Source organism: Notolabrus celidotus, chromosome 14, assembly GCF_009762535.1.
Source record: "Notolabrus celidotus isolate fNotCel1 chromosome 14, fNotCel1.pri, whole genome shotgun sequence".
Taxonomy (NCBI): Eukaryota; Metazoa; Chordata; class Actinopteri; order Labriformes; family Labridae; genus Notolabrus; species Notolabrus celidotus.
In genome coordinates this window covers 20,855,825-20,879,862 of record NC_048285.1, presented here as the reverse complement: position 1 = coordinate 20,879,862, position 24,038 = coordinate 20,855,825, and the positions used below count along the sequence as shown (strand labels likewise).

Below are 24,038 nucleotides of genomic sequence, written 5' to 3'. Positions count from 1 at the left end.
TACATGTACACACACACAAAAAAATCACCCGGGACAAAGTGTCTGTGTCTGTCTCTTTTCCCTCTTACGCCACACCACCCTTTCTTTATCTCAGAAGGCAGAAGCAACAGTTAGTCGTCACATGACCACAAGAGTGTCTCCCTGTTGCTCTGTTAGCATGTTAGCTCACACTCAAATTAAACATTAACAAGATAAAATAGAGGCTAGTAGAATGAATGCAGCTTCTTAAGCTTTTCTTTTCTGTTTTACTATTTAAACAGAATATGCTGAGAGAGAGCTGCAAGACCGAAAGAGGAGGGGTGGAGGGATGCTGTTTCCAGGGCAACCAGAGCAGCGGCTGTTGTCATCATGAGGCTTCTTCTGCATTGTGCATGCATGTGTGTGGACGGAGCGCGTGTGAGCTCACCCTCCTCTCTCCAGACAGGAGGCGAGGACATCCCCCCTCTAACACCGTGCCAACAGAGAGAGAGAGAGAGAGAGAGAGAGAGAGAGAGAGAGAGAGAGAGAGAGAGAGAGAGAGAGAACAGAGAGAGAGAGAGAGAGAGAGAGAGAAAGAGAGAGAGAGACTGAAACCCCATAATGCACTGCACGCTGCAGGGCTGAAGTCGTGCAGATTCATCAGTTCCTGTTCGGAGGGATTGTGTGTGAGCCGCACACACACTCACACGCCGAGACCGAGTGCAGGAGAAACACACAAGACAAGCAGGCAGGTAAGACAGCTTTCCTTTGACCGAGTGGACGGCTTCTGGGTTTACAACATGATCTGTTTATCTGTTTGTGCCTCCTAAGAGGATGAGTGGGGAGAGTTGCTCTGTAGAGAAGACAGGCTGTTATTAATATTTGACATGTTATGATTCCGACAACTTCCCTGCCTGTTGCTGTTAGGGTTTTTGTCTGACTTGGAAATATCTGATTTTTTTCTTTCTTTCTGGAAAGCGAGGAGAGGTCTTGGAGAGATGTAAAATAGCTGCATGTGGAGCGTGTATTAGTTTATGTCTGGGTTTGCTTTTACAGTTTGTATTTCTCCAGCTTGCAGATACTGTCTAACTGCCGCTTGTTTGAATCTGCTGAGAAGGTTTTGCATGTTCTTACATTACTGCAGTGCTGGTTTAAACAGAGAAACTTTTACAAAATGACTTTTTTTTCTCAGGTTAACACATTTTCCACTTTCTCATTCTGCAGATAGTGTACCCTCTTGTGTTATTGGGGTACCAGCAAGTACATTCATGTTAGAGAACAACTTAAAAATTCAACAAACAGTCTGCAAATGGAATCCAGTCATGGGCAATTTGGTCTTTAAAGGTTTAACTGCAAAACATCCAGTTAATGTTGCATTATTTAGCCTCATATGTATAAAACAAATCATGTTATTTAAAATGTAAGTCCAGTGTGCCCAGAATGAAACAAGTAGTCCCAGTGGTGCAATATAAATAACACTTCAACAGAGGCAATCACTGACATGGTGGATTAAGTTACCAAAGTTCATTGTAATTGCGACTGTAGATACATAATTTTTTCCATGGTTCCATGAAAACTTCAACATGAGCCTGTTTTTGAGGACTAAATGTTGCTCCATGTGACACCACTGCAAGCTGATTGGTAGCTAAAAGCGTGACGTCCCCCCTCACTAGTCACTTTGTGGTTTAACGGCCACTGAGGCCCGGGACTGTATCTGTTGCGCCAGAGACACAGACAGGCTGGAAAGTACGATTGCAGCAATGTAAGGCAAGAACTCTTTAACTTCATTACCAAAGAAGTCAAATGGGGAATTTCAGCCTATCACCCAAAGGACTACGCCATGATGTCATGTTTCAGCACAGGCATATGGAGTCACAACAGATGATGACAAGAAGAGCCAGCAAAAAAAATGTTATGAATTAATGATCTTCTTTATTATTTTTATGTCTGGATTGTTCGATATCCCAAAAGGACATCATTAAATTTAAGTCATGCGAGGAGATCCCTGAAGAAAATAGGAAAGAATGAGTGACATCATTTGAAAATTCAGCTTTTAATAATCCATCGTTTACCATATATTGTACTTTATTACACAGACATATGAAAGGAGATGGTTATACTTGTGTATCTTGCACAGTTTCATGACGTGGAGGGCCTTTTTCAAGCTTGACACAAGACCTTACAATGCAAATAGCTCCTTCACATTGTTGAGAAATGACACGAAAAATGCAAAAAAGGACCACAATGCAGATCAGACTCCCCCCCAAAATTTTGAATATTCAGTTTTGGCTCCTATTTTTATTTAACTTGGGTCCTTTTTCTCTTCCTCTGCAGAAATCCACCTGTCACAGCTCAAAATGGAGAGGCTCCTCTTTAATTACGCTTCCTTTCATTAAGAGCCCCCCTTCACTATCTGTGTTGCTGCCTGATAGAATTATCCACCAGACACCTATGTGACAGTAGCATCTATATCCCAGCCTACGCTCTGTAATAATTCAGCGTTGGTGTTCAAGAGACTCAAAGCTGCCTGATTAAAGTGCGTACATGTATATGTCTGTGTACTGTATAGCCCTCTGGGTCTTCTTGAAAGTGTGTGTTTTAGTGCTTCTGAGATTAAGCCAAGATACGCTGTAAGAAGGAGAAAGAAAAGCAGAAGGATGTTTGTCTGTCTTTAGTTATAAGATGAAGAATAACAGCGGTCATACCATAACATACCACAGCTATTTCAGTGGTGAGTCTCTGAGTTTAGGAGGTTTTAAACAATGCTCATTCATATATACCAACAGTGGTCTGCTACAGAGCTCTGTGTTTGCTGACAGATTCTCACATTTTCCGCTGAGGTCACATCTCTGGGCCCCCCAAATATGTTGGTCTCAGACTCAGAAGAAAGATGCAAAGAGCTCTGCAAGATCAGAGAGTTTTTGAAAGCTGAAATAGCTACTGTTGTTTGAGGTAATGTGTCCTATGATTTGATCTTAGATACCGAACAATAGATCACAGGTCTGTTGTAAATGTTGAAAACCTCTCAGACTCACACCAGGTCACCCTGCTGGATTTTCCATTCCTTGAGGTCCTCCAGAAGATATTCTTTTGCTCTCGGTCCAGCTCTGGCTTTGCTTAGCAAGCGTGGATCAAAGATGATATATGGATCCAAATCTCCTTGTCCAGCTTTAACTCCTCTCGCCTTTGTTCTCTTTCTCTCAATATTTTTTTCTCCTCGTTCTTGTCTTTAATGATCTGGAACACAAGGGACACATGTTCATGGATCTGTGGCCAGGTTTTGATGCTCAGAATGAGTGAGGATGTGAGGGACACTTGCATAGAAAGCAGTGCTTTAAAAGTCATTTCTGTTCTCTCCTCTGTACACAGACATCAGCAGAGCGCTGAGCAAGAACCTTAGTGTGCATTAAATTATCTGCAATTGCAGCAATTATCTGCAAGTCCAAAACCACTTTCCCTGCGCCTTGTCTCTTCATCACTGCGTCTCTCCCTGTAGACTAAAAGCCTGCTGGTGGAAAGTGTGTGCTCAAGTACTATTCTCAGGTATAATTTTAAAGTACTGCTTATTTTATACTTCTTTGCACTTCTAATTTACAGTGTGTCAGGAGGGACTAGAGTTTTGCAGATTAATATTTTAAAATCCGTCAGCTGGCGTTTAGATAAAGTGTGTTGTTAGATATGACATTAAACCTCAACAAAAGTTGGAAAAGTAGTTTAAACTAACTCCATTAAATTTCAAAATCTTACTCACATGTATGTGCCAAATAATACTCTAATCAAATATTATAAAATATCATGATAAAATCCAACGGGGTATATTCAGCCCGGAATTTTTGATACTGAAGCACACTGCTTCAGTAGGGGTTTCTTAATCTGAAGAATTACAGACGTTGTAGTTTGATAATGTCATAAAAACATGGGAGTTGTTGTCTTTGTTAAATATCTGCAGAGAGTAATGTTATGCAATATTAGCTCAGCTTGTCCATTTGCTGACTTTTTGTTATTTCGCAGATGTTTAAAAAAAAAAGGTTTAGTTATCTTTAACATTTGGTCAGATGATGATGTGTTTGTAATGTAAAAGTTGTTACACAAAGTGAAAAGACCATGTGAATAACACTTTGGCAGTCATTTGCTTAATACCCACATTTTCTTGCACAAAACTTTAAGATCAGTTTCTGTCTTGTTGTTTTGACAAAACAGCTTGAGGTAACAAAACAGCTTTTCTTTTGGCAAAGCTTGAAATGACCCCACTATCAAGCAACAACAGGCAGTGAGACAAATTAGCAACAAGCTGGCAACCAAAGCAGATCTTTAGCAACTGAAAGAGAAAGATATTTTACAAAGGAGTTGGTGGAGACCAAAATTGAACCCCCAGGTTGAATGGACATTTAAGTTCCTATGTATCTGCTGAATGTGTAAATTGATTTCTGTTTGATGGCAAATTCCCCATACAAATGTTTTTTTAAGAAATTACACTTCAGTGTTGTGTTTACGAAATAGGACGTAACACATGGACAAAGTATTGGTTACATCATTTACTGAGTTCTGAAAGCTGACAGTCAAAGCTGACAGATATTGGAAATGCCAACTCCAACTAACTATGGCTGATTAAGAGACTGTCAACAAGGTGGAGATGAGGACGAAGCCTAGCTTCCTGCCAAACAGTTACAAAGCATCTTCCTGTCAGTCAAATCAGCCACACTCCTAATTATGCTAAAATATCCATAACTCCAAACCTTAATATAATATAAAAATAAAAACTAATGAGTTCCAAAACCCCAATTCCAAAACAGTTGAGACGCTGTTTAAAATGTTAAAAGAAACAGAATTTGATGTTTTTTCAAATAATTTAAAGCCTATAATTAATCAAAAAGTAGTGCAAAACATATCAAATATTGAATACATGCTCATTTTAAATTTGATGCAAGTGACACACTTCATGTTTACCATTATGTTGCATCCTCTTCTTTTAACACCACTCAATAAACATCTGGGAACCAATGAGACTAGGAGTTTTGAGTGAAATGTTATCCCATTTTTACCTAATATAGGATTTCAGCTGCTCAATAGTTTGAGTCTCCTTTGTTGTATTTTTTGTTTCATGACGCACCAAATGTTTTCAATGGGTGACAGGTCAGGACTGCAGGCAGGCCAGTTTAGCACCCAGACTCTTCAACTACAGAGCCATGCTGTTGCAATGTGTTCAGAATGTGGTTTGGAATTGTCTGGCTGAATATGAAAGGTTTCCTGAAAAGGCGTTGTCTGGAAGTCAGCATATGTTGCTCTAAAACCTGTACATATTGTTCAGCATTGATGGTGCCTTCCCAGATATGTAAGTTACCAATACCATGGGCTCTTATGCATCCCCATACTATCAGGGATGCTGACTTTTGAACTGTGCTCTGGTAACAAACCAGATGGTCCACACTTAAGAGCAGAGGATGTGGCCTCCTTGGTTTCCAAAAAGAATGTCAAATTTGATTTGTCAGACCAGAGGACACCCAGAGTCAGTCCATCTTAAATGGGCCAGAGATGCTACCATTGTTTCTGAATCATGTTTGTACATGGTTTACTCTTTTCATGGTACAGTTGTAACCTACATTTGTGGATGCAGCAGCCAACTGTGATCACAGACAATGGTTTTTGGATTCGTAGTGATTTCCATCTCAATGCCATGTCCGTTTTTAATGCAGTGCCCCTTGAGGTCCTGAAGATCACAGCTCTTTTGCACAGAGGTTTTCCCAGATTCAGATTTTATGTTGAGGAACATTAGTCAGAAATTGTTGAACTATTTGCTCTCACAGTCTGTCATAAAGTGGTGAACCTCAACCCATCTTTACCTCTGAGAGACTCGGCCTCTCTGGAATTACTTTTTTTTTTATCCCTAGACATTTCACTAATCTTTTGCAAATTAACGTAAGTAATTGGAATATGTTCAGGGCTTGACAATAAGACCTGCTAACCTGCCAAACTGGGGTGGATTTCAGCAGTAGCGTGTAATACAGTCACTCCCACTAACCACTTTGGGAGATGGAATTTTATATTGTACCAACTATAACCACAAATACCATAGTGGCTGGTGAGCAAGAAAGTGAATGCCAATCCCTGGAGATGCTTCTCCTGTATTTGTGTTTTGCATTTCACAACTTTTTCAGTGTTTTGGTGTCCCTTTCCCCAACTTTTTAAAAATGTGCTACTGGCATCAAATTGAAAATTAGCTTTTACTTTTTGTATTACAATAACATTTTTCACTTTCAACATTTGATGTGTTGTCTTTGCATTATTTCAAATAAATCCGAGGGGTTACCAGAAAACCATCAAAATCTGTTTTTGTCAACATTTTACAGTGTCCGAACTGTACTTGAAATCAGGTTTGTAAAAAAAAAAAAAAAAATCTGCCTAAAGTTGTTCCAGATAAAGATATAAACTATTGAGAAAAGTTATGTTTTTTTGCACAAGGCTGTATAAATGTTTATTTTTGCTTTAAAAATAGGCACTTAAATATTGGCTCTAATGCGCTTAGCTAGGCTTCTGGAGCCTGGCTCTAGAGGCCATTTAGGGAAGTCCAGATTTTTGTGCACTTACTGCATTTGCTTCATTTTAGAACAGAGGAAGTTGTAGCTTGGTTTACAGCTTTTTTTTTGCTGCCCTCAAGTAGCCAAATAATCCACTTATGCATGTGTGAACACACATTGATGCAAATCTGTTTCATCTCTCACCATTGTACATTTCTAAATGATACTTATATATTTTTTATTTATACTGAAATAATTTTAACTTTTTGTTATTATTACTTATTTTTATTTAGGTAAATGATCTCATCTGCACTTTGCACAGTGACTCAGCTCTGAGTGAGTCAAATGAAAAAAAAAATTCTCATGGAGCAAAGTTATACTTCCATGACAGACTTTTTTGTAAAGCATTTTCAAGTCTGTGTGTATGCTCAACATCCACAATACAACATGTACCACTAGTCACTGTATCCCCTTTCCAATTCAGTGTAATCCTGTATAACACCTGCAGGGCCTTTTTTGGGCACAAGTCAGTGACTTGCCAAATACAAAATGGGAATCCATATCCTTCGTCTGTGTTGCGTTGCTTTGACTTTATGAATGAATGAATAAATATTTGTAGAAGCTGAAGCTAAACATTAACACTTAGGGCAGCACAGATCCATCATAGGTGCGTCTGAGGGCAGGCTGCAGGCTCCTGTTCAATCAACACATTTCCCTTACTCACTCACTCACTCACTCACTCACTCACTCACACACACACACACACACACACACCAACACAAACACACATCCACACACAAGCCAATACAGTGATAAATTCCAAACACCCTGATATATTGCAGCCACAAGTCAGTGATGTGGCTCTGAGTCACTTGGTAACACCCACCCGAAACATACACACACACTTCTGAAAACACACACAACACCATGCAGTCACACAAATGCTCGCACAGACACACACACCTGACGTAGTGTTTGATGGAGTTAGACACCATGGCAACAGAGCTGTGACTCTTGCTGTCCTGTGAGTGGACTAAAGCTGTGGAGGAGGAGGGAGGAGGAGAAAGCTAGCAGCTAGCAGCGCTACACAAGTGCAGCTATTATTATTCCCAATCTCTCCGTCCCTCCACTCTCTGCTTTTCCTTTCTCTCCTCCAACAACTGCTATCCACATGCTGCATTTCTATCTTCTTTTTTTTTTGCTCAAGTGCAATATAAAGGCTGTCAGATGGAGGAAAAAACTCAAAGAGAGGGAGTAGAGGAGGAAGAGGGGAGGTCAGCAGGCATGTATTTTTGAAGCCATCGATTGTGCAAAACCTGACACATCATCAGAGGGAATCGCGCTCGTTCTCACAGCAGCAACTCCAAGCTCTTGCGTCTTTGTTGACATATTATTTCCATCTCGCTCTCCTTGCACTGTCTCTTTCTGCATCACCCTCTTTCAATCCCAAAACAAAACGATCTAACTCCTCTTTCTCCTTCTCTTTAACCTTTTTTTCATTACTTTTTGTCTTGCAGTGTGTTTTCACCCTCTCTCCGTTCCTGTCAATCATGTTTTATAAAGGTAGCAGCACAGATAAGGAGGGCAGAGAGAGGAAGAGAAAGAAGAGAAAAGAAAGGGGGGGGGTGCAGGTGCAGGTGGACAGGTCTCACAAACAGCATCTGTAGGAGATTTACTGCCTGCAGATACAGATGGGGAGTGAAGAAAAGAGAGAGAGAGAGGAAGGTGTTGGAACAGTGCAGGTGAACTGCGTTTTACTCTCCTCTTGCATTTTCACGGTCTGATTGTCAGCATTTGTTAACATACACACTTGCATGCAGACGCACACACACTCTGACTCACGCAGTGTGAAATTGTGGGAACGTGGCTGTTGACAGTAGAAGTTTGTCTGAGTAAAGCCCCCCCCCCCCCTTTTCTGTTCCCTCCCTTCACTCCTTTGCATACGATCCAAGTGCGAGCTGTGAAAGGTGAACTCGCAGCCTGCTGTGGATAAATTATGTGTGACATGTTTAGCTGTGCTGCCTTATATGGAGACGGGTGTATCTGAATACAGTAGGGCTCTGCCAAGTGGGAAGGAGGCAAGAGAGAAGGAGTGAGGGAGTGGAGGACAGCGAGGGAAGGAGGAAAAGGAGGTGGAGGAGGAAGGAAAAGAGGCAGGGGAGGGAGAAGGCGAAGGAAAAAAGGAGGAAGGGTGGGAGGGAGGGGGCAGTGACGGAGGGAGTGAAAGAGAGGAGTGCCGTGAAGCAAGCATGAGGTTTTCACTTTCCATTCTCCGCTCAGCAGCAGTCAGATGAGTCCTTGCAGAGATACAGTAAGTCTTTGCTGTTTACTCTGTGTGTGTGTGTGTGTGTGTGTGTGTGTGTGTGTATGTGTGTGTGTGTGTGTTTTTGTGTTAATTTGTGTTTGTTTACACTAAGTTGTGTCTGTTCTATTTGTTCATTCCACCTCTGGATCTTTTTATTCACCATCTGGATGTTTAATGTGAGCTGTTGACATGTGTTTAAGTGAGTTATATGCCTATTTGTCAGTACGTGTGTGCACATATGCAGATGATCACGCTTACTCACTGCTAATGTGCAGTAGTACAAGGCGGGACAGTTTTAATGTGGAAAAGAGCTGAGCGGACAAAAGAATGGGTAGCGTTAGTGTTTAATGTTCCGCAGAGTAGTTAGCACACACACTCACTCATGCATACACACCCACAAACCCACACATTCACTCACACACACACACACACGCACATGCACACGCACACAAACACACACGCACACACACACAATGACACACATTTCCCTTCACTGGCAGACTACACTCTGTCTCTTTTGGACTACACTGAAATCTCTGTTGTGTGACTCCAACACTAAAGCTAATGTGCACTAATGTTAATATATGAATGAAAACACACTCTCACTCTCTCATGCACACACACAGAAGCAGCCCCATACTCTTCCTGTATAATGACGGGACTACTGGTGTTGACACTACAGCTGCCCTCAGGAAATGATTAAACTCCCGCGTTGCTCTGGCCGTCTGCACCAAGTGTGATGCACAGACACATTACCATGCAAGCATGTGTGTGCATGGAATCATCAAAAGTCATTACTGAGATTTAAATTTGGATTTAATGGCTGAATGTTTATTATTTTTCAGCAAAGTTAGTGCACCAATTTAAAAAGCTGGAGTCAGTAAGGGACATGTTTTAATCCATGTGTATTATTGTCTGTGGAGCGCATGCTAGAATTCACAGAGCACAGCAACTTCTGTTTTTTGAATTTAGCACATTTTATAGTTTGAACACAAAAATTAAGCTTATTTTAACTTGAATGGAGGTTATAACATACAATTCTTCATTCACACTTTTCCATGAATCTTTCCAACTTGCACCTCTTTTGCACACACTTTGGTCACCTGCTCTAGTGCTGCTCTGTGAACAACTGTGGACAGAGGACATGATGCCAATTTTCCACCCCTGCATGCTGGAAGTTATGGTGAGCGGTGTCATTTACCCTTAAGACGTGTTGGAGTATAAACCAAACTGTCCTGAGTGCCTGCTCCTTTTTCTCATTCATCATTTGCAATGTCTTTGACGAATTTCTGGCCAAAACTTAGCACAAACACACAAGTTCTAATGCTTAATGAGGGCTCTTTTGAAGTTGCAAACTTCACTGCACTACCAAAATTAAAGCAAAGCAGAGTGACTCCAAAAAAATAATTTGGTAATAGAAGACGTGTCTGTTGACAGGAATCTGTTGGGCACTTTCGTACTAATATTTATTGTTTTTCATTTTCATTTACTCATACAGATACATTTTTTGATAATGTGTTTTACCTCAGTTTGAACTTTTAGATGCTTTTCGTTGAATAATTAAACAGACTGATGCTGTAATAGACACTGCGTCTCTGTATATGTTCTCTTATTTTGAGCACATGCCCTCTTCTCACTCGTTAATCTTAACAGCTCTGTCTCTTTTTCACAGTTTCACTTCCTCACCCCCTTTTAAAGTCTCTCTGTCTGTATCTTTCTCTCTCTCTCTCTGTCTGTGTGTCTTACTCTTTGTCTTCTCTGCTTTTCCACGGGTCTCACTTTGTGTTTGTCTTTGGATTGCCTGACTCTCTGTGAGTTGAAAAAGCTTCTCTGCAGATCAGAGCAGGCAGATCTACAAGGTCATTAGAGTAAAGAACAGGCAGAGCGCAGAGGCACTCAGATACATACTGAATTTCACAGCACATACCACTCTGACTAAACAACTGCATGTGAAGAAAATGACTGAGAGGAAAAAAGTGTGTGTGAGAGAGAGAGAGGAGAGAGAGAGAGAGAGAGGGAGGATGCTTTCTGGATTTTGACTATACTAAGTGGTGAGATTTTTGTACAAATTTGTCCTCTTTTCTTTTCCTCCCCCACCTCCTGCTCTCGTCCCTCTGCTAATCTGTCCTCTAGAAGTGATGTCATCTCCCTGCTGTCTTCAGCAGACACAGGGCAGTCTGTCGAATGCAGATGAGCAGTGTGTTTGTGAGTGTGTGTGCGTGGAAGGAAAATTTGTGTGTATGTGCATAATCACATGGAGCACCCCGACACCCTAATTTACATTATTCAATTACAATGGAAAAAGACAACAGGGTGGGTTCTGTGATCAAGGTGACGGGGGGAAAACTTGAGTGGAGACACAGAAATCTGACTTCAAACTGGCAGACAGACAGACAGACAGTCACTTGAAGCAAATGGTCCGGGGAGTCCTTCGAGGCCATTTGGCAAGTGGCGAAATCACAGTGAGTCAGTCAATGGTGTATGATTGCTGTTTTCCCTGCAGTCTGCAAAGCTGTCACTGGACTAATGCACACTAGTGGGAGATGTAATCTATAGTAAATACAGTTGGCTCCACCGAGGAGCCCTCTGTGATTTCCACAGATTAAGGTGTCAGGCTGAATCACTGGTCATAGACAGCTGAAGAGTACAGATTATCCCCTGTTTGGCCAAACGCTGCTCTGATGACAAGTCTGAGATTCCTCACTTCATGTGTGTTGATAGAGATAGTTCATTTCAAGGAGAGCATCCACTTCTGTGGTATTTTATGTTTGTTTTTTCCTGTCCTTTAAAGAAATTGTGCCAATGGTTTACATTTTTATTTCCTACAGTATTGATAAGGTTGAGAATTTCGCTTTATGACATCCTTTGTGTTAGCTTAAGTTAAAGTGATAAACCACAGTTGTTTGTGTTGATTTTGGCACCTCCTGTGGACAAAGCGGGAATATTCATATTTTTGCTGATCTTGCCCCATACATGTGTTCTATTCAAACACATCCAGGGCTTAATAATGAAGTCCCCAAAACTGCAGATCCTTGAGGCTGTCACCCAAAGTCAGTCAGTCATCATAGAAACCTGTGTTAAAATGTCCATCTTTACAGCCAAAACAAACCGATCACAGTCTGGTAAAAACAGTTTTGGTCTCTACAGCTCATATTTCTATTCACAACGATTGTACAAGGGCATATTACTGTATGACCAATCTTTTTAAAGGCTTAAGTTAAGCATAATTCTGATAGGGGACCTTTTCATTGACAAGAAGGAGAGGCTAGCTGTCTGCTAGGTGTCATCTAAGCTGTTACTGAACTTCAAGCTCATTTTGAGGAGTTTTTAACTTGTGATGAATCTGACTAAAAATCAACATTGATACCTCTTTATTTACCACAAAAGCACACAAGACCACCAGAAAGAAGAAACACTTAACATGTAAAAAACAATATCAAGGAAGAAATGAGGCTTACTGTTGTGGCCACAGGGGATGCCAAATTTGATTCAAACAAAAAGTCACCCACTGGAGCTTTAAGTAAACAGTTTGTGTTTTTCACCAGCAGTGAGTCTTATAGGTGTGAGGACCTCTATTTTAAATGTCCAACATACCACTCTCACTGAATCTTTGGTGTGGAAAATGATGAAACTGGCTGTTTCTGCTGCAAGCTGTTAATAATCTTGCCTGGCACCTACACCAAAGCATGCTTGGCAGACATGTAAAATACCAACAAAGAATAGATAGGTCTTCTTTTTGTATGTACTTGTTTGCTTTTATAGACCATAAAGAGGTATCAGTATTGATATCAGTCTATTTTTTTTTTTCCCATTTAAGATCTCCTCACAGGAGCTTTAAGTGTCTGCAACTCAAAAAGGTGACTTCGTCAGAGTTTTCCTTAGAAGGCATCCCATGAAATAAAACTGAATGTAATTAATTCAACTTGTTAAATTACTCATCACACAAGGATAAAGAGTTCAGACTTCCCCCTGTTTGGCTGAATGCTGCTCTGATGACGAATCAAAGATTCCTCTCTCCATGTGTAATGATAGTTTATTTGAAGGAAGAGCATCCACTCTTTTGGTATTTCCTGATTCGATTACAAATACCAGACAGGGGAATGCTAGGAATCCACAGAAGGCAAAATCATTAGCGTTAATCATCCTCATCTATTGAGCTTCATAATCTTTACAATTGTCCTATTAAACTTTTTCAGCGTGTAATCAGTGATCATCTGGCTGTTACTGAACCGTTTCCTGTCAAGGATTTTCTACTGTCATAAAGTATTCTTATCTGGTTGTACTTATTGTCTGTCTGAATCCCCCCCCCCTCTCTCTCTCTCTCTCCTGTCTCATTATATCCTGAATATCTCCTGTCTTGCCACCTGTACCTCCCAACTGTCTACCTCTGTCTATCTGCATGTCTCACTTTGTGTTTTTATCACTCTCTCATTCACCTGTCTGCCTGCGTGCCTCATTTTCTGTCAAAGCAAAGGGAGACACTGTGAAAGGGGGGGGAGGAAGACAGTCTATATGAGTGTGTGTGTCAGCCTTTTTTTGTGTCTGAAAAAAGCCCCCATGCTTGAAATGCCACATGCGGAGGTAGCAAATTCACACAAGGGAGCTTTTTCAAAGTGGGCACACTACTTTTTCACCAGCATCTGTCTGCCTCCCTTCAAACTATTACATATATCTCTTGGATATATTCCTTCCTATCACTCACTGTCTGTTTTTTTCCTGCGTCTGTGAAACTTCTCTCATTCTCACCGTTTTTTAATCTTTCTCGATCTGCCCTCCCACCCACACTCTCACACACACACGTACACGTATATACTCACTTCCTCCTCCATTGCTATTCCTGAGAGGAGCAGACTGGTCTGGCGGTGGGCTGGTTTATGTCCATGAACCCGATGACACCCTCACTTCTACTGCATTACACCACGCTGGCACAGCCACAGCCAGGTAGCAACACTGCAGTGAAGATAAGAAGTCAAGCCAATTGTATAGGAATAGATAACCATGCATTTGAACGTAACCCTATTCATGTGGGTGTCTACTATAAGCCGTTGTCTCTGTGTGCATGTCAGGCTGTTTAAACACCAGCGCTGATACCACAGTGCAGACGACAGCTTGCACACGTGCCACTTGACTGCCCCTCGTCGTCTCCCCTCCCCTCTGTTTGTCTTACAGCTGAAGGAGGGAGTCATAGATTGTGTGTGTGTGTATGTGTGTGTGAGGGAGAGAGAGAGTGTGCAGAGGTGGAGAGGTAGTTGATGTTGTGCATATGCATACATATTACTCATGTGGCTGTGTGCTGAATATAAATGCACTCAATGACCTTCCATTCATCTCTGTAGTTGTGTATCCTGCGAAGATGGTGCAGATCTGCTGTCTCATGGTTTGTGGTCAATATTAATGTGTGTGTGTGTTTGTGTGTGTGTCAAGAGCTAGGGAATAAAGTCTAAGATTACCCTGATGGTTCAATCAGTGGAAACATCATCATAATGGAGTATGGTTTCAGAATGACCAGCACTCAGCTGAGGGCTGCTGGATCAAATCTCAAGCTCGTCTGCTTAGGACTGGGCGTGTGTGTCACGGGGTCATGAGTAAGCATTTTAAATACCGGTGCCCCCTCAGCAAGGTGTTTCAGCTCATTAATGTCAGCAAGATGTCCATCACTCTGCATTTCCCAAGCAGTGTGGGTGGAAGGAAAAATACTGTTAATGCAGCCATACAGTAGCTTTAAGGACAGCAAACACTGTACATTTGGTTAAAGTAAAAGTGGAAACTTTCTCAGCATTCATTAGTCACTGTCGTGTGAATTAATGTTTTCTTAATGAGCCATGTCTCCACCAGTAATGAGGATTGTATTTCATTCTTTAATATTACTTACTTTTAAAGGAAAAATACAGATATCAATGTGCTGTGTTGACAGCTAGCTAAATTCCCCAAAGTAACATTAGAACCATGCCTCAATGCAGCTCATATATTCAGGTGTTAAATCAACATTTGTTTTGGAGATATGTCTAAGCACAGGAATCTATAAAGCAGTCTTGTTTGTTTGAAATAAATAAACACAAAATAAGATCTTCTGCAGCACTACTTTGCAGCCTTTAGTTGTTGTTTTGCAGTTTAGTTGTCGAGCAACTCTTATGCAAACTTTTGACTTGTAAAAAACATTTGCATGTCCATCAAGTGAAATAGAATACTGACTGTATAAAAAGATGGACATTGACATGACAGCTCCACTAAAATGAGGCTGAAACATTTTGAGCTCCAGGCTGCAGTATAGGTAAAAAATCTCCTCCATGTGAACAGATGGGACATGGGTCAAACTATGAAATCAAAATACACATCAATGGAAATTTTGTCCAACCTGGATTTTGTCATAAGTAAGTTGTTATAATGCTGTTTCATGTCCAAGTCTTCTTTAGTCTGAGAAGTTTAGTTGTTTTTTTTTTATTTGATGCCATAATTTCTTGTGTTAAGCACTTTAAATCACCTTGTTACTGGAACATGCTCTAAAAAATAAACCTATCCAGCCATAAAAAGTGGAATACTGTAATTATTGACAGCTCTGTTGACAAGTGTGGTGCTCCAGATTAGTAGTGCAGATGAGCCATGTGCCATGAGTCTGTATTTAAAGATGATATTACTGATTAATACAGCATAAAAAAGAAAGTCCCACTGATGGGGATGAAATGCCTTTCAACAGGACATAGTCAAGACATCAGCCTGCTTATATCGTATAATTTACATTAAACTGAATATTTTCATCAAAGGCAAAGTAAGACAATGTAAACAGGATTTCTGCAGGAATGTTTATGTTGACATCATCTTCATTCAGTTCTCCTTCTTTCTGGGGTTTTCCAACTTAAAACATCAATGAGGCAAATGTCACAATATTTCACTTTTTTGCTATTATCACTACCCATTATGGTTTAAGTTTGTAAGGATCGGCAACTCAGACGCTTTCACCAGTTCTGCTGTCATTGCCTGGATTGCAAGGCGGGATCTTGCTACATATTTTCCCAATCAGAGATGGTTTGGGGGGCCCATGATATTGGCACAATTTTCACTGATTTGAGACAGGAAGTAACATTTTTGCCACAGTGTCAACAGGTAGAGGTGAAATGCACCTTTCTATGGATTGATTTAATGTGTGTGATCAGGATGTCCTGATCCTCTGGCATCGCTTTCAATCACCATTGTTATAAGGTTTTGACCAATCAGAATCAAGTATTTCATGGAGCCAAGTAATGATCAACACTAACACAAGAGTTAGGAGACTTTCCATAACCATAACCATTTGATTTAAAGGTGACATATCATGCAAAATTAACTTTTTAATGGTTCTCTACCTGAAATATGTGTCCCTGGCATGTCTACAAACCCCCCGAGAATGAAAAAAATCCATTCTGCCCCTGTTTTGATTTCTACACCTTTCTGTAAATGTGTGTAAAACGAGCCGTTTCAGACTTCCGTGTGTTTGTTACGTAACAACAATATCCGGTCTGTCACGGAGTCAGAGCTCGGAGCTTGTTCAGCCCATAGACTGTATAAAATAATACTGAATCCCTCCCCCGTTTTTCATTACCTGCACAAATGTGTGCTAACAAGGAGCTTAGGAGGGAGGCATGCTAGTTGTAGGCTGTCTTGATAAACACAAAGGTCGGTTTTACTCCCCACGTCTGCAGATTTGAAGATCTAGTGGATGATTTTTATTTATCATGGATAAGTGCTAACGCTAGTTAGCATAGCTACATAGCTACATGTCGTAGCTGTAGCTGTGTACCAAGACACATGTCAACATACTGACAAATAAATCAACAAGAAACACAGAATCTGTGACCAATCCTTCAGAAAAGGTCCCGCTGCCTTTCTGGCAGAGGTCGGTTTTACTCCCAACGTCTGCAGATTTGAAGATCTAGTGGATGATTTTTATTTGTCATGGATAAGTGCTAGCGCTAATTAGCATAGCCACATAGCTACATGTTCATAGCTGTAGCTGTAGCTGTGTACCAAGGCACACGTCGACATACTGATAAATAAAACAACAAGAAACACTAAATCTATGACCAATCGTTCAGAAAGGTCCTGCTACAGGCGCCTCTCCGTCAGGATCAGATTCAGAGGGTTGAAGTAACGCGATCTCTGAGCAGCCGTGTATATTCAGCCAACATGTAAACATTAGATCAACGTGCTGGAGAGCCGAGGCACATCCACTTCCTGAGGGGGCGTGGTCAGAGAGAAAACAGAGTGTTCTGATGAGGACTGAAGAAGAGGACTTTTCAGGCATGCCAAAATCTGATTTCAAATGGGTTTTTTGAGCATAAACTTTAAAGACATGTTTTGGGGACCTCTTAGACCAATATATATTGATGAAAAAAGCGTGATATGTCACCTTTAAAGGATCACAAACGCTGTTATGCTCCGAACTTTACCAGCCTGAATGATCTTTGCCATTTTGTCGGTGAGCTACATGTTTGTTTTGGTTAGTCAAAGGGCACAACGTTAATACCATTACAAGCTTACCCCTACTGGTCAGACTCTGGCTTAAGAATCATAACCAGTGCTATTTGTCAGCACTTGTTTCAGGTGTATTTTGGCTCCCTGAACAAAGGTTTAAACTCAACCCTTTGCTGTCAGCTGTCACCTCTTACTTCCCCCGTACATTCCCTCCCTTTCTTTAGCTTTCCCCTCTCCAATAAAGGCAAACTGCTCCAAAAATAGTCATTCAAAGACTTGAGTATTATAGATACCAGTACAGTACAAGCGTGGGCTTATGAGACCACTTGTAATGGTGATGACTACCAGAATAGCTTGACAATAAACTGCTGTCAGCAAATCTAGCACTATAGCTTAACATGCTGTTTTATGAAGCCGCTTCATCAGTTTAACAATAAAAACAACAATCCCCTAAAATTACATCTATTCTTGTACTCAGCCCTCAGGGCCTCGCTTACCTTCTGACCTGTCAAGTGATCAGCCAGCTGATGGTCAGCAGCTTCCTGTTGCTCACAATGTCTCAAAAACAAACTAAAAAAAAAAAAGCACCAAAGCAGCAATCAACACAGAAAGCACACTGTGTTTTCATACAAGCAGAAAACACTGTCATCTGCTGCAACTGTCTCCAGATTTGTGCCAGATCATTTCTGGCCTGGTGTGACATTTCTGTGCATGACTCTGGCATTCCAGTTTATTTTGGTCTTCTCTATATTAATACTGCATTGACTTTCACTCCCAGCCTACAAAGACTAAAGCTAATGACTGAAAGTGATGTTACATTGTCATTTGTGGATGTTTTTATATTTTTGACCATTCTGGCCTGATGCTGTTTAGGTGTCTTCAAACTTTTGTTCCAGCCTTTATGACTGATTCTGGAGGAGATTGAAGATTTAGTCCATGATGCTCTTTACAATCCAAGCTGTGGTAACAGAACTGTAAAACTCTGCTTAGCTGTGCAACAGGTCAAGCAGCAAATGCAACTTTTATATGTGCAGAGATAGCCCTGAACAGTAGATGATGTGTTCTCCTGATCGAGTTCATGTGATGTCAGTTCTGCTGGTCATTGCCGAGAGCTACTGTGAAGAGTTTTTCGCTGGTTATGAAATAGGCTGAAATAAATGCTGGTGCTTCTATATAATTTGCAAAAGCAAACAACCAGACCACCAGTGGGGAATTGTTTTAGTCTTGTCAAAAAAAGGCAGTCACTTGAAACTGCTGTCAAAGCTTCTGTTCACAAACTTGCTCTGGGCTGGTATGACACAACAGATTTGTTGGCTGGTATTTGGTCTTGGAAAATATTGGTCAGGGAGAATATCTGGCAGCCAGCAAAACATAAAGGTCAAACTCTGTTGGGAGATTTTTATGGCAAACTCTTAGCAGTGATCCTGTCTTTATTGATATCATACTACAACACAGACGGATAAAAGCACTGACGCCTTGTAGTTATTGTACCTGTACGATAAAAACGACCATACAGCTTGAGTTATATGTTCATTAAACTCCATACCTCTCAGTTTGATCCCATAGGAGCTTAAGCTGAATGCATATTTATGTCTTACACGCCACAAGAACACAGCTGGACAAGAAATTGATTCAGTGAAAAACACACAGGTGTTATTATAGCCCAATTTATCATGCACTGATGAAGGAAAGGGATTTTATGAGCATACATTTGAGCATTCAAACAGTCAACAGATTTATTTTTTTCTCAGATGTTTTTCCTACATTTGGCGGACGCAGCTGGAGAATGTGTTTAACATCTTCATATTTATCTTATTTCAAAGTTTGTAAAATATGACAACCTGATGAAGGTAGACGTGTTCATGTTTCTGATTGGTCACATGCTGCTAACTCGGTCCCAGTTTTATGTGAATGCGGTTGCAGAAGCTTGATTCAACAAACCTTGTGGTGCTATCTTGTTTAAAGGAGTAACAGAAGATGGATAACTAAAAGATAACATGGGTCACATAAGTCAAACCGGCATCTTCCCAATTAGCACTAACTGGGGTTTCAATTTTCAGATTTGGTTATAAAGAGGCTGACTGAGGTCTTAACATCCAAGACCTGATTTCAAAGATTTCAATCAGCTAAGATAGGTCAGTATATTACAGAAGCAGATGAGGGCCACTCAAAAACATTTTTGGGATATATTGGGCATGTATAAAAATAACAATAATTCAGTCAGACAACTCACGTTTACTTAAGATCAAGTTTATTGCAGCATACAGTATTGTGTTTGGCGTATGGGCTTCAAACGTCATTACTCCTTGTAGATTATTCAAATGCAGACATTTAGGAGTAATGAGATAGGACTAACCCCCCTCGGAGCCTGCAGGTGGATGCCGGGGAGGAGGTGGGTACGAAATTCGCACACAGCACTGAGCAGGACAGCAGGAGCACTGGCAAAGCAGAGGCAGAGACAGGGAGACTTGCAACTTAAATAGACAGCCGTGTTAGGATGCTGAGATCACCTGATAGAGATCGAATATGAATGAGCGCTGCTCCAATTGTCTGTCTAAACTAGCTTGCAGGCGGTGCTCCATTGATAATATTAATATTAATATTAATATTAATATTAATATTAATAATAAAAGATTCATACATGTTTTTAGAAGTCTGACTTTAATCAGAGTGCTGACCTTACAGTCATAATAAACAGAAAAAAGTCCAATTTTTTCTCTTTTTTTCTTGGCCTAATCTTAAAAAAAAGTTCAGTGGCCGTAATTGTCCTTCGTAAAACATTAATGTGTTAGAAAACACACTGTTGTTTTACCCTTTTGATAAACTAGTTATTTTTTATGTTAAGGGGGTCAGTAATGATTATTATTGTGACAGCATTTCTCTTAAATAGATTTCCAGCTCCAGTTGAAATCTTGTCTATCTAAAGACGTAATTGTAATACATTTTATTTTTCATACGAAAACGTGAAAACAGCACTTCATAGGCTCTGTGATATTAACAAGGTGCTTCAGAGGCATTGTAAAGAGAGCTATTTTCAACATTCCCCATATAGGAAGATCACTGTGACGTTCCAAAGACTTCTGCATGCTGGCATAGTTGACTAAAACATGACAAATGTTGGTAACAGGTAAGAGCTGGATGAGTGGCTGAGAATTGTGTTCCCTTCCTATGTCTTTTACGTTTTTCATTGGTGACTGTGATGCATCATAAACCAATAATTTTAGCCTCAATAGATAAGATATGTTATGTTTATTAATATTTGTATGAGTGTGTGATGCTCTTGTGACAGATGCAGTTTTCCTGGTGAAGTCTGGTCTGAACAGATGTTTAATTAACATCTTCAAATAGACGTAGAAAGTACATTTTTATGTTTCATCAATGGAAAATTGCTCACATAGTTCGTCCAGTCTTGTGATCTTTTTCATGCGTTGATGTTAGTTTGTTGATTGTGACAGAACTCCCAGACAAACTTATTTTGTATTTATTGGAACAAATCTCTTTTCTTGGTTTGATGGGAGTATCACCTTTCACACGTATTGAAGCAGTTTCAATGTTTGTCTTGAGACCAGTCTTTGGAAATGCTTCAGCAGAGTGTTTAACTGAAAGTAATTGGTACAGGCATTTTTATTTTGCGCTTGAACCAACTCCACTAAATGCTTCAGCCTCATTATTTAGGGCTCTACGAATCAGAGTTCATTTGAAAATGTGTTCCTTTTCACACGCTTTCCACCACGCTGCTCTGACACCAGGCCCGACCTGACACCATTAACCACTTTGTCCTTGCTTTGAACACTGTGCCTCCAGTTGCTGTAGCGGTGATGACCTTGAAGCACATTACCATGGCACTGCAGCATAAGGTGCTGTTTGGGAAAAAAAGGAACAAGAAGCTTGGATAGACAGAGGGGGCTGAGACAGTGGGCGAATAAAAACGAGGACAGCGACTATAAAAAGCCACGTTAAAAAAGTTGTTTATGTCACATGACACTCAAGGCGCATCTCAGCAGACGGCAAGCAGATTTCTATGAAGAGTAAAGATTTGGGGATAGAAAAAAAGCTAAGAACACAGAGGCACACGCATGGAGAGGCACAGAAATGGCGAACAGGTGGGGATCAGAGAAAGATAAATGAAGAGGGATGAGAAATGTCAAGATGGTATCATAGAGGAATCAGGAGAGCTGTGATACAGAACACAATTCTGCCTTTTTCCCCTCTGATTCCTCCTCCTTTGTTTCTGCAAGTGCTCAACTTGTTTTCCCCTCCTTTTGCTACGATACACCAACCTTTGTCTCTCACCTTCTTGTACTAATTACTCTGGTTTGCCTCCCATCACTCTTCCACTAGCCACCTCCTTCCCCTGTCAACACCTCTGGTCTCCTATGCTCTATTTGTCTCTCGCGGCCCCCCCATTGCCTTCCTCCTGATGCTCCTATCAGTATAAAGGGCAGCTCAGGTCGTATACAGATGATATCCTGGTCAGCCGGTGATGCAGTGTAATATGAGGCGTCCAGCATCTGCTTTTTGCTGCTGCACTCAGCAACCTTTCAACTCTAGCATTACTGAATTTCCCCTCCCCCCTTCCATATTTCCACCTCTTTTTCCTACAAGGTGCCAAAGTTACGCCAATAATCACCTGGATTTCCAAACACTAGGAATTAAAAGCATGGAAATCTGATGATTCTAGGCTCTTTACAAAATTTGAAACACATAAGGAATGTCTGAAGTGCAACATGCCGACTAAACAAACAGCTCCCCCTCGCTGAGCGCCCTCTAACAGATTAGAGTTTACACTGCAGCCCTCTTGGGGAGCTCGTTTTGAAGCAAATTGTTTTCTTCTACTCTCCAGTAAGTTTTGACCATTTTGTTTCTCAGTCTATTGTGTTCCAAAGGTCAGCAACAGGAAATCAAACATAGACAAACCTGCTTTTTTTTTGGCTTTCTTTCATTCACCTTCCCTCCATTTATTTTTCTTCTCCCGGAGTCATTCAAGGTGAATAAATGGCTCCAATCTCTGGCCTCTGTTCACTCAATTTTTCCTCATTCCTTTCTCTTTTTCTCTCCCTGTATTGCTCTCAGATGCAGGGCTGGATGTGGCTCTTGTTAACTGTGCGAGAGGCCTTGCCATAACAGAAAAATTCCATGTGGTTCTTTTATGTTCAAACCATTTTGGAATCGCATCATTACAGTAAATCAGCCAAGAGCCAGAACACAACTGTAACGGCTTCAATGTAATCCTTTGGGGCAATGACAAACAAGCAAGCTTTGACACAAGGTGCTTGTTTTTGTAACTTACATTGTCAGGTTGATACTCCAAGTTTCTGACAACAGTTCGCACATAAATTCCTGATATTTTCTACTTTAATTTCAGGACATTTCAGACCTGGTATTTTCCAAATTACCTTTCACACATGCACCCAACAGCAGAAGATTCTCATTGTCAGCGAAGCTTCCACAACTGGAGGAGGAGGAGTCTTTACCAGCTGTTTTTGACTTATTGTTACTACATCATGTACAGAAATAGGATTTTTCTGTAGTATAAACGCTTCCATAGTAAAAGGTAATACAGACAACTGAGGCGAGTAGTACACAGTATAAAGCAGCAAACTCTGCTCAACATGAATGATATCATCACCCTCACCCTGCCCACTTACCAACGGTGAATGTTCCAGACTATTACCTGCTGCATTCACACGACAGCTCGCCCTGACATTTTGCAGGCTTTAAAAGTGTAAGGGCTGAGAAGAGTAATGCTGCATTCATGTGGTGTCGGACACGTCAGAAAAACAAGTTTCCAAGCTAGAAATCTCACGTGAACGCCTACTCAAGTTTGAACAACTCAGAAACTCAGGCGTGAATTTGGTGCGCGACTTACGTCATATTCGTCATTAACATGGTGGGCAAACAATGTTTTGTTAATATTAAGGAGTGTTTTTTAATCCACTTATTGGGCATCAACTTTTTGTTTCAATACTATTTGTATGGTATCAGCAACAGTTGTTATCCACAGCATCCTAGACTGATTTATGTACATTAATATGGCAATTAGCTCTTAATAACAAACCAGATGCGTCAGCTTAAGCATTATATTTGTATTTATTAGCATCCCACCTGGATTAAACAGTCAGGTTACGTTAAACCCGACTTTCCGAATCTGAAAGCATGTGAACACACAAATGTCATTACTATACTATTACTATTACAATACATTAGTTTGCCAAAAGTCAAGATAACCAGATTCACAACATTCCCCCTACCCTTTTGGCTATAGGAAATTTGAAAGATTGCAATTTAATGTGTGACAAGGACACACCTACCAGTCATTTACACACCTATCATTAAAAGTAGAGCCTAGGTAAGAAACACAGATGTTCACCTCTAAGAATTACTTTTTTTAAATCCATAAAATCCCCTTTCAATTTTTGTGTCAACTTGTTGGAGCTTTCAGTTGGTTGTGGGGGAATAAGGGCCCTGCTTATCTTATCAGTGTACTAAATTCACTAAGGCACTATGAGGAGTTTTTCATCAGCTGAGAAACAGACTGAAACCAACACTGATGCCTCTTTATGACCTTCAAAAGCAAACAAAACCATAAACAACAACACTGATACCTTCTCTGTTGTCATTTTTAATGCCTTAAAGCACTCAGAGGGGGTAGGTGTCGGACCACATGATTGACATTTGGCTTCAAAAACACCCTTTTTTTGCCTGATTTCATGTCAAATAATCACATTGAGTGATAAATCTGGCTGTTAAAAGACAGCAGGGTGAGGTTTTTGTTGAAAACACTACGTTTGCATGTACAGAACAAGAGATAA

General features: G+C 40.6%; 1 protein-coding gene across 6 annotated transcripts in view; it reads left to right on the top strand.

Annotated features, from left to right (window-relative positions):
• The first annotated feature begins 385 nt into the window (after positions 1-385).
• LOC117825906 (muscleblind-like protein 1) overlaps positions 386-24,038 on the top strand; it is a 95,317-nt gene continuing 71,664 nt past the window's right edge. For 2 of the 6 annotated variants that reach the window (XM_034701892.1, XM_034701887.1), the window contains exon 1: positions 8,711-8,784. The gene's annotated coding sequence lies outside the window, so the exon portion shown is untranslated. Of the gene's footprint in view, positions 711-8,710; positions 8,785-24,038 lie in introns of those variants that run through there. The other 4 variants (XM_034701889.1, XM_034701891.1, XM_034701886.1 and 1 more) reach the window with 4 other exon arrangements.